This window comes from Sphaerodactylus townsendi, linkage group LG05, assembly GCF_021028975.2.
Source record: "Sphaerodactylus townsendi isolate TG3544 linkage group LG05, MPM_Stown_v2.3, whole genome shotgun sequence".
NCBI classification, from domain to species: Eukaryota; Metazoa; Chordata; class Lepidosauria; order Squamata; family Sphaerodactylidae; genus Sphaerodactylus; species Sphaerodactylus townsendi.
The window spans coordinates 88748928-88763070 of record NC_059429.1 but is presented as its reverse complement, the minus strand read 5'-3'; the positions used below and the strand labels follow the sequence as shown (position 1 = coordinate 88763070).

Below are 14143 nucleotides of genomic sequence, written 5' to 3'. Positions count from 1 at the left end.
GAGGTGACCCTAATGGCACCTGCCCCCCACTTGACCCTAATGAAACCTGCCCGGGGCACATTGCCCCCCATGGCAGCTATACCACTGAGTAGTAGTAGTAGTAGTAGTAGTAGTAGTAGTAGTAGTAGTAGTAGTAGTAGTAGTAGTAGTAGTAGTAGTGGTGGAGGAGGAGGAGGAGGAGGAGGAGGAGGAGGTGGTGGTGGTGGTGGTGGTGGTGGTTGGATTTATATCCTGCCTTTCTCTCCCCTCCCCCTCCCTTACATGCCGGGCCCACTCCCCACCTTTCTCTCCTGTTTACAAACTCCCTTTCCTTCCTCTCCCCACAACAAACACCTTGTGAGTTAGGTGGGGCTGAGAGAGTTTAGAAGAACTGTGACTAGCCCAAGGTCACCCAGCAGGCTCCATGTGTAGCAGCAGGGAAACAAATTCAGATAAGAAACTGCCACTCATGTGGAAGATTGAGGAATCAAACCTGATTCTCTAGATTACAATCCACTGATTTTAACCACTACACCATTCTAGAGTATAATCTACACTACTCCAATCAAGAGTTTAATCAAGGCAGGGGTGTACCTCCTAGAGGGACATGTGGGGTTACATGTCCCCAGGCACCACCCATTTAATCACGTGGAAGGAGCAAAATCACCCCCCCCCCATACACACATCCCACTGGCGGAGAGGCACCCCCACCCCCTGCAGTGCCTTTTAATAAAACCAACCAAAATAAATGTCCTCCTCTGCGAAGGCGACGTTATCCTTGCAGCCACTCCCCACTGCCCTTTGACTCATCGAGGTGGGCTGAGGGTGGAGACACCACCTGGGCCCTGGCAGGAGCGGCGGGTGGGCAGCCTAGAGACACGGGCTGGGCTGGCTTTCCTGGCATTCCGTCCTGGTGCCTCATGTGCGGGGGCCATGATGCTGCTGGCAGGCTGCCTGCTCTTGGGCCAGAGACCCAGAGGATGGAAGCGGGGCGTCCCTGGCTTCTCAGTTCCGGCTCAGCAGCACGGACCACAATTCCCAGCAGCCAGCCTGGCACAGGCAGGCAGGGAGGGAGGGAGGTGGGGAAGTGCAGAAGGAACTGCCGGTAACAGAGCCTGCCCCTGTTGGAACTGTACTGTACCAGCCTAGCCACCTCAGAAGCACAGGCCCTGCCGGTGCCCCAAACCGCTCCTGGGAACACCAGGGGGGAGGGGAGGCCGGCGCAGGAGGAGCTTCTGCCTTCCTTCCCCCCAGGGGCCCCAGCTGGCTTTTCGCAGGGGGGCATGGCGAAAGAGCCTGTGAGGCACGAGTGGTACATTTCAGAGCACAAACCCAGGTGGAGTGATTGAAGGATGCGGCAATTTAACGCACAGTGGCCAATAAGTAAGTCTCCACAGCAGTGAAGATTTGTAAAGCAGGTATTGTTTTCATTAATACTACCTTCAGGATGGAGAAAAGAGTATGCAGGCTTTTACTGAACTCTTCATCGTGTGGAACAGAAAAGTAGCAATGTTCCAGGGTTTCTATTGGGCAAGGTCAATTACACCAGAGGCATATCTAGAAAAAATGGAGCAGGGGGAGGGGCGCAAAACTCAAATTTTGCACCAGGCTCCATTTTCCCTAGATATGCCTCGAAATCAAGATACTGTACTATCAAAGTCTTCAAGAAAATGGAACTAGCAGAGTGCCTAAACAAGAGAAGAAGGTATTCCTGTAAAGGAAGTATCAGGCCATTAAAAGCAACCACTGTGAAAGGATAGACACTTTGCAAAGTCTATCACTGGGCAAAATGTCAAAACAGAAAATACAAGTGTAAGATGATCTCCCTCCCCATATTGGCAGCATAGGCTCGGTCAAGCTATGGGTTCCTAGGTCTTGATGAATAAGTTTTATTTTTTGCATTGTTATTGTATTCCTTTTAAAAGATATTTACTATATTGTATGCCTTCATCTTTCTCATCTGCTACAAGAGTCTATTGTTGATTAGTCTGAAGGGAAATAAAGTTTTAAAATAGATCCATGAACGAAATAAGAGAAAACTGGAAATGTGTAGAATCAAGACAGGGCTTTTTATTCTTAGGCAGCTAAAAGTCCCTGTAATTGAGCTGCATAATATTTACGTAGTTCTCACTGAAAATCAGATTTCCCCCCCACATGATGATAGCAATCTTCACTAGCTTCCTCTCTTCATTAAAAGGGGAATACATCACTGCTTCTTATTTGTCCAGCATAACCTTCTATAACTCAGAGAATCCTTTACAGCACTCTTCTCATGAAGAAGAGTGGGAGAATGGCAATAAATCAACTCTTTAAACACCATATTCAACTGATTTCCTCTGGTATACCCATTCCACACTCTACAGGAGATGCTAAAAACAGCCATCCTGCATTGTAATAACATTCAGTCATAACATTTAGAACTGCTTGCCACATGAATTGTTGCCATCATACTGACAATATTCGTGCTTTGGACAGCAGCCTCCAGGAATTGTAGATAGGTAACATTATATTGTTATGGCCTTTGGCCTCACACAACAAACAAAAACAACTGCCCAGGCAGTAATAATTATAATAATAAAAGAAAGTTCAACAGAATTTTAAAAATATTAAAATTGTCAAAACCAGGGCATAACATAGATTGCAGAATATTAAACAACAGGATGAGAGTTTAGCACAATTGTTCTTGTCTGCCAGTGCACACAGAGGCATCATATAGGTGACATAATGGTGATGATCAGATAAAAGATGTACAATTTTATCTGCCACTGAATGCAGTGCTACCCTAGCTACCGGTAGAATGGTTGCAAGGAACTTGGCCCTGAGAACTCAGTAAAAGATCACATGACATAAAGGTCCTCCAATTCCAGGGATTCACAGATGTATACTTGTTGGGCACCTGGTATATGCTAACAACAGCCCTCTCCCATGGCAGTTGTCATTGCTTGAAATCTGAGGGCTGTAAAGGATTCTCTGAGTTATAGAAGGTGATGCTGGACAAATAAGAAGCAGTGATGTGTTCCCCTTTTAGCAGTTTAAACCATGGGGAAATCTGGAGCTAATATTGATACCCCTACCTAAGGTGGCATCTATATTATATATCTGATCCCGAGTTTTAAACTCATCCACAAGAAAGCCCTGGGCATCAACAGGTATTGGATAATGGCAGAAGAGTCTGTGATAACTAGCAACCCAAAAGGTATCCTTCTGAAGATGGATAAAGCACTGCCTAGAAAGATTACTCAAGGGAGAATTCCTCAGCTTTGCTATTTAATGGACATGGGCGCTTATAGAAAGCCAGCAGGACAGCTGGAATGCCCTGAGACAAGATAAAAATCCTTCTTAAAAAAGACTTTTCTATCATCTCCAGCAGCCTCCAGGAATGACTAACAGGGGATCTGGAGAATATGATGGTCTAAAGGTTGGAAATCACAGTAGGGCAGCATTCCCTTGTAAAGACAGTGCAGTTTTATTAGGTGCATCATTATTTATACAACACATTTCATAAAGCACTGAGGATTTCCAGTAGCTATCATGAACTACTCTATGCTTCAGCGTACAATTTGGAAACTACTGAGTTATTATTAAAGTTGTTTGCTTATTTAATTTATTACCCACCTTTTTCCCCTGTAGGGACCCAAAATGTTATTTCTTCCACTTTACCATCACAACAACCCTGTTAGGTAGTTAGGCTGGTGACTGGCCCAAGGGTGATTGGCTACACTTATTTAAAATTCAGCACACACAATTATTTTGGCCCAGTGTTTGGAAGCCATGGCAGGAAGCAGGCTGAAACTAAATCCCTTGAAGACAGATGTCCTGTGGCTAGGATGAGGGGATTCCAACTGCTGACATTAGACAGTGAGGCTTCAACATCTGCCTCTTCTGTAAACAGCCGGGATAGTGGTCCTGGGATCCTCCCTGTCTATGAAGGCTCAGGTCACACTTACTACCAGGATGACTTTCTTCTATCTTTGCCAGTCCAGACAGTTGGCCTCCAATTTGTCCCATACAGACTTGAACACAGTGACCCATGTAATGGTAATCTCCAGGCTAGACAACTGTAACTCATTCTATGCTGGTCTACCCTTGAAACTGTTCTGGAAACTGCAGCTGGTCCAAAATGCAGCCATGAGAATACTCACTGGGACACCAGTTAAAGAGCACATTAGACCTGTGCTCTACCAGTTGCACTGCTTGCCAGTTGAATTCCAGATCATTTTCAGGGTCCTGGTACTAACCTTTAAGGCTTTGAGTGGTCTGGGACTCTCGTATCTTTGGGACTGCATCTCCCCATATCACCCAGGGATGGTCCTCTGATGGTAATCTACTGTTGGTCCCCTGCCCCAGGGACATTCAGCTGAGTCCCTAGGACCTTTTCAGCCCTGACTCCTGTTTGGTGGAACTTGCTCCCAGTAGATACCAGCCCTGTGGGATATAAATCAATTCTGAAGGACCCGGAAGACTGAAATGTTCCACCAGGCATACAACTGAAGAAGCAGATCCTATACAATAACATATTGGTCCTGGAATTTACACCCCCTCCACTCTCACCCATTATTTTTAGGACTGTGGTGAGTGTGGGAATGTATGTGGGTAACTATGATTAAATCTGTATGCATATTTATTATGTATTGGAGGATTTAAAACTTTAAATTATTTACTACTTGAACTTTTATTATTGTTTTTAAATATGTCTGTTAACTACCCTGAGGCCAGCCTCTGGGGAGGGAGGGAGCGGGATATTGAATCAAATCAAATACAAATAAATTAAAATACTAGTTGAAATTAACTACAAGTTCTTGTAGGCACAAAACAAATCTCTGCCTCTCTTTTTAAGTGTTCAACAACATTTTATGTTCCCCTGTCACCTACCCTGTTTCCCCGAAAATAATCCCCTGAGAATAAGACTTAGTAGAGGTTTTGCTGAAGTGCTAAATATAAAGCATCCCCTGAAAGTAAGACAGAGCAAAGTTTTTGTTTGGAAGCATGCCCCTCGAACAGAACACCAGAGCATGCAGCTGTGGAGCGGAAAAATAAGACATCCCCTGAAAATAAGACATAGCGCATCTTTGGGAGCAAAAAATATAAGACACTGTCTTATTTTGGGGGAAACACGGTAGCAGTCTCAACTGGAATCAACATCTAGCCACCAGAGGCTATTAACTTCAGAAATTCCAATAAGCAATGCAGCCTTCAAAAATAAAAACCCTCTGACAGATGGCCTTATGGAGCTCAATTAATTTTTTGCACTAGCATTCAACATTACAAATTGTCCCAAGAGGTTACATACGGCAACAAAAAGATGCTCACAGCCTTGGGGCACAAACCAAATGCCTCCATAGCTGATGAAGAGAAAACACAGATCTTGTGTTGTAAGAATTTAAGCTTCTCCAAGCCACATTATACAAGAAGCATTATGAAAAGAACTTAGGGTCAATGGAATGTCAAGTTCAGCCAACATCCAAACAATCCTGCTTCTATGGGCTTCTGGGCTTAGTCTACCCTTTTCAGGAAGCTAGATTATATTTTTCCTAGCATATACAGGGTCAACACAACCACATAACAATTCCAAGTGACTGCACAGAGTTACATACTTCTAGAAGCTGCCCTTTCAGCAGGAGATGGTTGAAGGAAACAGATGTAACATTTGATCCAAGTACAGTAACCCAGGATCTCTGGAGTTACCGCATTCTGCTTTCGCTAATGGCAAAAGTCAACTACTGCAGCCTAAAATCCTATGCAAAGATTCCCAACACCTCTTGAACTATGTGCTGCAGCGACGTGAGGACAAACATGTGTTTTAGCGAGTCCAGGAAGCATCAACAGCGCCAGGTGATGCTATACTATTAATGAAGATCACTATTCTCTATTATTCAGGCTGACTTCCCAATCTACAACTATGGGACCTATACTTCCCTGACTGTTTTAGACTTCCCCTCCATATAGCTTCACCTCTCCAAGGAGCCCAGGGTAGGACATACAGATCTCCCTTTTCCGTTTCACCCTTGCAACAGCTCCATGAGATAGATCAGGCTGAGACAGTAACTGGCACAAAATTACCCAGTCAGTTTCACAGACAAAGGGATTTGAACCCAAGTCTCCCGGGACTCAGTCCAGCACTCTAAGCATTACACCCCACTTGTTCTTAGTGGTATGCGTTTGCAGAATCTGACAAGGCAGCTGATTGTAACCAATTTCTATCAACATCTATTATATATTTCTTTTATACCACATTTTTTTTCTCTCCAGTGGAGACCCAGAGTGACTCAGAACAATTACACCCTCCTTTATTTGATTCTCACAAGAATCCTGGGAGTTCAGTTTATCTGAGAACGGGTGGCTGACCCAAGGTCAACAGTGAGCTTCTATAGCAGAGTGTCCATATAAAATTGGGTCTTCCAGATCCTATACCCTGTTCTACATAAAGACCTAAGTAAAAACCTGTTACATAGTTGCCAAACTTTCTGAATGTGAGGACACATTTTTATAGAGGAGTAGAGCTGTGATGTAATGGGTCAGCTCAGGAAGTGACCTGTATTAAGGATAATGCATTTTTATTTCAGTTCATCACTATCGGCTGGATTGTATTATGGTATTTTATCAGGAATCTTTGATGTTAGACTCAAATGTTATATTTTGTATACGCTTGAGGAATGACTGAATAGTTCTACCATACCTGAAATCCACTTTGAATTCCAGTAAGAAAGCCAGATTGTAAATGAAAATAAATAAGATTTAGTGCATACTATTAAAAAGTCAGTAACTTAGCAAGATGACTGAATACTTCTCATTGGTTTTTAAAAATCTATGAATTTCATTGTTAGCTACTTCTAATTCTGCTGCTGCATAAATCAGCAGTAAAACTCACATCCACATTACTGAGCAAACATAATTCCTTCATCAGAAAACTGTGTTAGCCCAACTTGACTTCTCTAGTCTGTTCCTTTTAGTCACTTCCTTGCAGCTTCAAATATACAAGACAATTTTTTTACAAGCAAACTACAGGTATCCAGCTTGTTGATCCAGTGAGTTCCTAATATGACCTGGCAGAGTGCAGCCTTTGGTCATCTCTGACAGACACTGAAGGGCATCACTTGTCAAGTGTGGAATACAGCACCATTTTGCAGCTGCAACACTAAACAGAGGCATTCACTGTGCAGGATGAATACAAGATGCTAAAACACTTGGGGAAGAAGAGTATTTAGGACAATCACCTCCCAAAGCAGGGATCTGGAAATCCTCAGGGCACCATTACAGATTAAAGATGATGGGCAGTGCAAAGAGGTTTTCAATGATGAAGCTGAATTGCACAAATTTCACAGCAGGAGGCCTCGTTTTGGATAATTCAGGAATGTTGTTTCTAAAACCATTTTGTTTCTGTGGTTACGAGACTTAAAAAGGGTACCCCTGAGAAATAATTACGTATGATTTGGAACACACATGATTAGTGCACACAAGGTTGCCAAGAGCCACCATGGGTTCCCAGACAAAGATTTCATCCATCCCCCTTTCATCCACCAATATTACCCTGATCCAAACCAAACATCATAACAAAACAAATCACCTGACTGGCTGCTAACCTGAATCTAGGATAATAAAAGGATCTGCATGTCTAACTGTCCATCCATTTGTTGCAGGCATAACTCATCAGAAAATAAAACTAGGAATCTAAAAATTGGCCACCAACTTTAGGGTGCTTGAGAGACTTCCAGGGCCAAAAATGAAAGGAATTGGAATATTCTGGCCCAAGGTATAGCCAGACCTACACCCCCACCCACCCACCATACTATTCACAATGGAAGCTAAACTTGCATAGTGGTTGAAGTATCGTATTAGGATCCAGGAAGTTTGGAATTCCTACTCTGCCACAGAAGCTTACTAGGTCATACTCATACTTGAGCCAGTCATACTTATTCAGCCTAAACCACCTCACATAGTTGTTTTGGATTAAATGGAGGATTAAATGGAGGAAAGGAGAATAATGTAAGCTGTTTTGCTTCCCCAGTGGGGAGAAAAGCAGGACATTAAAAAGTAAACAAATAAATAAGTTCTAACTTCTGTTCCTCGTTAGTTATTAATGAGGCCAATTATCATGCACATAAAGGAGGGAAGCATTCTTTTACTACTTTGATTGATTATGGAGAAATATTAACTCCCCCATTCTGCTCATAACATTAACAAAGGTTTGTTGCTACACTGTAAAATACATTCTAAGTTGTCAACCAGGAATTATGAGGAGTTGAGACTGCAAAATAAGACTGGGGGGATTAGACATGAGGATGAAGGAATGTCAGATCATGAAAGGAAGAGACCAAAATGAAGGAGAAAAGGAAAGGCTGTTGTTGCTGTTTTTAATTTTGCTACCACACCCTAACAAGGTGCTGGATATCATGACTTTATTGGGAAGCTGCATCCTGCAGCTTATTCTGACTGGTCTTGCCTTGCTCCAACCTTGGCTTGGCTGCTGGGTTTAGCAGGATCTGAGAGTCAAGGATTTCCCGCAACCTCCTAGCAAATACTGCTGAAAGGCTTGTAATACTTTAAAGATCTCTGCATTCCCTGTACCCCCAATGGCAGAAATTAGAACTACACTAGAAAAAAATTAAATACTTTCCGTGACCATAGCATGATGCAGACTTAAAGGGTCCTCCAGCTGACTTGCCCCCCCCCATGTTGCCCCTCCTCAGTCGCCTCCTCCAGCAACCCTGAATACAAAATCACCCAGTCCTCTCTAACTTGGGGCTGCAATCTCCTGGTTGTGGCTAGGGATCTCCTGCTATTACCTTTGACCTTCAGGCCACATAGGGTTGCCAACTTCCAGATAGTAGATGGGGATCTCCTGGGGTTACAACTGTTCCCCAGGTGACTGAGATCAGTTCATTTGGAAAACATGGCCACTTTGGAAGGTGGACTCTATGGTATTATAACCCTCTGAAGGTGCTGCAAGTTATTTCTTCAGTAGACAAAAAGCCATATTCCAACATTAACTTTATGGGTGAGTAAACTTGTAATGCACAGATATCTGCTCATGTATTCAATCACAAGTATACACATGAATGAAACTCTGGAAAATCAGCACCCTATCTCATGGCTATTATTTATGTGCAATGGCTATATACATGTGTGCCTTGCTGTACATGCAATGTGTACAATTTGGTCATCCATGGATCTGACAAAGTAGTTGGTATTATATAGTATTTTCTCATTTGCTGTTTTTTTCAAGATTGTGTTTTTTAAAGTGTTTGGAACAAAAACCTGATCCTATGCATCACTGCATTGAGTCCTGCTGTGTCTTTCAGTTCATTTTAAAGCAAGTATGTAAAGAGGCAGTTTGGACCAGGGCTGCAATTTCATAGTATCGTCATTGTTCCCCAAGCTGCCCTTAACTTTGGTAGGAAAAAGCCCTCCACATATCCACACAATCAGGTCTAATAGCAGCTTGGGGGGATTTCTATCCATGAAACAGTTGGAAGGAGGAATTACACTCTTCCTTAGAAGTAGCTATTTTAAAATACACTTGAAGACATCAAAAGATCCTGTCATGGATCGCTCACTTCTCATCTAGTTTACCATGGAGATATGCATACACAGTAGCCATACTATATGGCACAAAGTTGTGAGTGTGTGCTGCCACCACCACCCTTCCCCCATCACTTTCAGTCTTTAGAAGGTAGCTGAAGACTGTTTTATTTAGAACGGCATTTGACTAATTTAACTTTTTTAAATTTATTGGCAATCCTAACTGTGATTCTAAAATGTGGTCTTCTGGGTACTTTTTATAATTTTTTAAATTTTATACACAATGTAAGCCACCTTGAGTTCTGCAAGGCAGAAAGGCAGCTAATAAATGTTGACATAAATATGTATCCAGGATATGAAACAAAAGCAGGACACAGAAATTCCAAAATCCAATTTAATAAAATCTTGTTATCAGAGCGTTCTAGGATTTCACACTGATGTTGTTTAATTACAGGAATTAGTAATGGTGATACCATTTCCCTGCAGCACTGTCTTCCTGTATAAATATCTTCCATTTCAAAATATCAGTTGCAAAGGGAAAACCCATTCCTAGCTTCAAAGACTGGATATCTTTCTATTCAACACAAGCCAACCCAAGCATTTCCTTCAACAGGGAGTGTTTGTAGCATCTAGTGCTGAGGAATCAGACACCTTTCTGGCCATGGCAGAACAATGCTAAATGTTAATTTGACCACAACCTAGAAGCAGAATTTTTACAGAGAAGAGTCAATGAAGCAGCATGGACAAACTCAGAGAATACAGACTAAATAAATTTAGAGATAAAAGAATGGATATGGGACTTGTAACCTAGATATTCTGCTTTGCTAAAAGTAGAGATGGCTGTCATTGAAGTCAAGATAAAATATAAGATTTATACAGATTATGCCCATGTAAGATTTCCTGAAACTACACCTTTCACCTACGAGTAACAGATCAAACCAAGTACTTGATGGCTAAGCACTTTCCCTAGGCAACCAAATCACACCTAAAGTTTTGTCTTTAATCAAAGGGTTGTGGATATTGACCACAGTTTTCTCCCCCGAAAGGAGCAGTGTTTAAGACTGTTTAAAGGCTAAGCATGGGCATTCACAAAAAAAGTGTTTTAATTTTAGTAATCTTTCAGGAATGTATTCTACATATTTCTAATCTATTATGCACCTTTGGGTTTGGGATCCTTACTTACTAGTTAGCAGGAACACACCACACACACACAAAAAAAAAACTAGGGAAGACCTGGTCAGAATATCCTACAGGATCCTTTAGCTGTTCATCCAAGAAGCAACATGGTAAACTCATAGTAAACTGATTAGTTGCAGGCCTGCTTTGAACAGGTGATGACAGTTCACTTCCAAGGATAAGATCCCAAGCTAATAGCTCCCCAGAATTGTTGCAGTCACCCCCAGCTGAAGCATAAGCCTTTTATAGAGTAGGTTTCTTTCAACTATCTGGTGAAACAACTGGCAAGAGGAGGTTATCTGTATCCATCCAAGGCAAGCTCTGTAGATTTTTTTTGTCCAGAATTTCAAAACTTGATGCCAATTTTTGCCCCTACTCAAACAGGGAAGTTTTCATTTCTCAGTGCTCAAAGAAACAAGAAGATAGGGATGCCAGCCTCCAGGTGGCACCTGGATCAGTTTCCTGGAGAAAATGAATGCTTGGAAGGGTTGCACCCCACTCTATTGCACCCCAATGAGCGCACTGTGCTCCCCAGGCTCCATCCTCAAATCTTCAGGCATTTCCCAACCTGGATCTGGCAACCTTACCCTGACATCCCCCACGAGGAGCCAGGAGGGACCGCAAACCCTGCTAAAAAAGAGCTTCCTAATGATTAGTCTATACACAAGTACTTTTCCAAGACCACAGAGCATATGATCAACTGCAAGCAGTTTTTTCTCTACTGACCAATTCTGCCGGAGAAACCCAGAAAGGCAGCCTCTCTGTCCAGTTTCTCGTACCACTAGGCATTGACCTTCAAAATAAACTCTTGCTAAACCAATTAGCAAGAAGAGTCAGCTCAGATCACTCAGCCGCGACTCTCATTTTACCCATTCTATGCAGGGCGGGGGCATAGAGATCATCTGATAGTATATTAGAAGAACCAAAAATAGGACCTTGACTGCCCAAGTGATTCCATGAGTGTAGCAGAGAGCAGATCAAAGTACTGCTATCAGAAATGGAAACACCAGAGTCTACAAAGCCTAGTTCACTTAAGAACTTCCAACTGTATGTTACTGTTGCCAGAATATAGACACTCTGCACAAGGCAATTCCCGAATGGCTTTCTCATCCACAATGCCAAGTCAGTCCAGTATTCTGGATTCCTTTCACACAATTATAGCAGCCAAGCACATCAGCTTAAAAGCCGCTGAGTCACAACTTCACTATGATGTCGTCATTCAGATAATTACACAGCTGCTCATACTGGCAAGCTTTGCTGGAAACCCGCATGGCTCACACACAGAACAGCTTCAGCGTTTGGCTTACTCACTGAAAAGGACTTGCTTCATAGTCCTGACGGCTTCAAGGAGATATCCCAATTTGAAGATTACTGGCAGGTCATCTTTCTGAAGTGGTGGGGAGGAGGGATGAACCCGGATTGGTGCCAGCAAGATCTGGCAAGAGCATTCGAGGCTTCATTCCATTTTCAGCTTTCAACAAATGAAAAAGGAAACTGGAAGAGCATTACAAAAAAAGAGGGAGGGAGTTCAACTACTTATTTGGCTCTGCAGGACACTGCCAATGGCTTGTTGCAACAGGCAAGGCTCTAAGGAGACACAAACTGGGGTTATTTGCAGCACCTTCTTGTCAGCCATTTGCACAGCTGTGTTTTCGGACAAGCCATAATACTGAATGCCTCCTATCAAACAAAACGCATCCAAGTTTTTAAAAAAATAAAAATCCAAGGCACCAATACCATGGTGAGAAACCTGCTGGAAAAATTTACCCATTCTGTATTTCCCCAGAATAACAGGATTATATACCAGGCCACTGAAGGAAGACAATGTTTAAAAGGAGTTTGAGATTCTGGGAGTCTCCCCCATCATGCTTGGTTTCCAAGTATTAGCTGGTACCAGTGATATCCCTGTTATGCACTAAGAACCTACAGTCCTCTGGCCAAAATAAGCACAGCAGAGGAGATCTTCAAAGCTAGTAAGAACTCATGGTGAATTTAGATAATCTATATATATAAAAAGCTAACAGTGTTTTTGTTGATGATAGTATAACTCAGTAACTGCTGGGCCAATTCCTCTGAAAATTCCCAGCCACTGTAGTCAGCCAGGCGAGAGTGTTTTTAGATGTTCACATACTTGAAATTTCACACCTGGCCCAGGTAAAACGCCTTTTTCCTGGCGCTCCATGGTGAAGGACATGCAGCTGCCTGTGTGTCACTGTCATCCTTAGAATGTTCGTGCTGCTTAGAATGTTCACTCAGACGGCCAGATATGAGCAGTGAATACAGTACATAGGCAGTAACTCAAGTGGAAGTGAAACACATACACACACATACACACGAGGGAGAGGGAAGGGAGGGAGAGGGAGGGGTGGCATGCAAGGGAAGAGAGGGAGGGAGAGGAAAGGGACAAAGGGGGAGGCATGCAAGGGAAGAGAACTAAGAGAGGGGAGGCAGTGAGGGGTGGCATGCAAGGGAGGGGAGGGAGGGGCCAGGCAGCCTAGATTCTCTGAATACTGTGGTTACAGTTAAGAAAACCAGGCACACATTGCTCAGGAGTAAGCTCGGTACAGCAACCGTGACATACTTTGAATGGCTGCATCGCACCCCTCAGAGGGTTTCCTCAGAAGCGACACCCATTGCCACCAACCAAACTTACTCCCAGGCAAAGGATCATGACCAGCCAGCCTAGATGTGTGGGAGGTGTGCCTTTCCATTCCCCCCCCCCCCAGGAATGCGGGCACACACATCAATGACATCATACAGTATCAGGCTGCGTGTTTGCATGAGCACGTACTGCTGACCTCTGCAATTGACTTGCTGCTACTGTTCCTTTCCCATTTCACCACAATAAGCCACAGCAACGCGTGGCCGGACCCTGCTAGTACTATTAAAAAAAAAACTCAGAGTGGGTGTTGTTGCCGCTCATCTGAAACACTAGCCTAGTAAGGAAACTCTAAATGTGGATCTAAGTATTCTGTTTGGCTAACATGAAGAGTTGAATGGAAACATTTTTATACTATTTCACATTAGTATTGATGCTGAATCATATAGAGAACACTTACTGAGGTACTCAGGTATATTCTATTTTGCAACCAAAATCTTGCTGAAATGTTGAAAGCGAGGAACAATTCATCTGTAGAACCTACAAACGGGCAGCTGAATGGGGACACTGCTTCACACTCACAACACATTTCCTCATTGTAGTTCCCTGAAAGCACATTTTGCAGAAATTTTATAGATGTCTAACTGGCACCCACATACTTCAAGGAAGCTCCTGAAATGTTCCCATTGAGAAGTCTAGCACTACTCACTTCACTTCAACTGGCATCCTGTGAGACTGAGTACCTAGTTAACAGCCACAGAATGTGCAGAATTGAGTGTCTCATCCCAGTACTTTATCTGTCAGTTTCCTTGTCCCCTTGTGTCTATTCCTTTTCAGCTTTAAGCCCGCTACTTTTAAAAAATGTGTGTG

At 43.0% G+C, this 14143-nt stretch overlaps 1 protein-coding gene across 1 annotated transcript in view; it reads right to left on the bottom strand.

Moving 5' to 3' along the window:
* MAPKAPK2 (MAPK activated protein kinase 2) overlaps positions 1-14143 on the bottom strand; it is a 96423-nt gene that overhangs the window by 52586 nt on the left and 29694 nt on the right. The gene's annotated exons all lie outside the window — the stretch shown is intronic.